This window comes from Apium graveolens, chromosome 9 (assembly GCF_009905375.1).
Source record: "Apium graveolens cultivar Ventura chromosome 9, ASM990537v1, whole genome shotgun sequence".
Classification (NCBI taxonomy): domain Eukaryota; kingdom Viridiplantae; phylum Streptophyta; class Magnoliopsida; order Apiales; family Apiaceae; genus Apium; species Apium graveolens.
In genome coordinates, this window is record NC_133655.1 from 184,062,411 (window position 1) to 184,064,071 (window position 1,661).

The following is a 1,661-nucleotide window of genomic DNA, read 5'->3' on the forward strand; positions in this document are numbered from 1 at the left end:
CTGATTATTCCCCCAGCTGAAATTTGGATGATTTCTGTTGTTAGGATGATAGGTCGCTGGCACAGGCTGCTGTTGTCGCTGATAATTATTCACATACTGAACATATTCGTTGACAAGAGAACACTGATTCGTAGCATGAGAACCTGCACAAAGCTCACAAACCATAGCTATTTGATTAACTCCATACGTAGCCAGAGAATCAACCTTCATTGATAGCGCTTGGAGCTGGGCTGCAATAGTGGTGGCTGCATCAACTTCCAGAATACCTGCTACCTTGCCTGACGTCATCCTCTGAGTTGGGTTTTGATGCTCATTTGTAGCCATCGTCTCTATAAGATTATACGCCTCAGTATAGCTTTTAGCCCATAAGGCGCCTCCAGCTGCTGCATCGAGCATGGGCCGAGATTGGGCCCCCAAACCATTATAGAAACCAGTGATCACCATCCAATCCGGCATTCCATGATGTGGACATTTTCTCAACATTTCCTTGTAGCGTTCCCAAGCCTCGCACATAGATTCTGTACGTTGCTGCGCAAACTGAGTAAGAGCACTCCTCATAGCAGCAGTCTTTGCCATCGGATAAAACTTCACCAGAAACTTTTGCGTAAGATCTTGCCACGTAGTGATGGACCCAGCTGGTTCAGAATGTAACCAGTCTTTAGCCTTGTCCCTCAGTGAGAATGGGAAAAGCCTCAACTTGATAGCCTCATCAGTCACGCCATTATACTTAAAAGTGCTGCAGATCTCGACAAAATTCCTTATGTGCATGTTGGGGTCTTCAGTTGCCGCTCCTCCAAAAGAAACAGAATTCTGCACCATCTGAATAGTGCCCGGCTTGATTTCAAAGGTGTTAGCTTGAATAGCCGGATGAAGGATGCTTGACTGAATGTCATCAATTTTAGGCCGAGAAAATTCCATAAGAGCTGGATCAGCTTGAACAATACGATCTCCCATATTTACTGGTTCTTTCTGCTCAGTTCCTGAATCCGAATCCTCAAAATCTAACTTCTCCGGAATATCAAGAACTTCGTCTGTCTCCTCAGCTGTATCTAAAGTCCTCTTGCGAGCACGAGAACGAGTTTGCATAAACGCTTGCTAAAGTACCTGAAACACAACCGGAAAAAATAAGTAACTACTACGTCCTAATCACTGAGTCCTAATGACCAATGATGGCAAGTACATAAACTAAACAAATACGCCGAGTCCCCAGCAGCGGCGCCAAAAACTTGTTAGGGCGAAAACACGCACTAATATTCACGCAAGTATACGCGTTCGCAAGTAATATAGAATACTTTCTAGTTCGTTCCCTTAGAGACTCAGACTAAATTATTGTCTAATTAAACTCACTCACCAATGTATGATTACTTCTCAATGTTAAGATACTAACACTTAAAATTGTTGATTAAATATTAACTATAATTAACTACTTAATTAATCACTTAACTAACACTTCAATTTATCAATAATAAAACACTCATGAGATCATAACTTCATTATTACTTCCTTCTATAGCCATTGTTATTACCTTTAGCATGTGACAGTGATGATATTAATCGAATAACACGAAACTGATAAAAGCCAACTTTCATTGTACTAATACCATTCTACCAAGCATCCACAATTAAGATAGAAGTTGAATAGTCATCAATTATGTTGAGTTC

General features: G+C 41.0%; 1 non-coding gene across 1 annotated transcript; it reads left to right on the top strand.

Moving 5' to 3' along the window:
* Positions 1–454: 454 nt before the first annotated feature.
* Positions 455–561, top strand: LOC141687989 (small nucleolar RNA R71). The gene has a single exon (XR_012561461.1). It is a non-coding gene; the product is annotated as a small nucleolar RNA R71 (small nucleolar RNA).
* Positions 562–1,661: the final 1,100 nt, after the last annotated feature.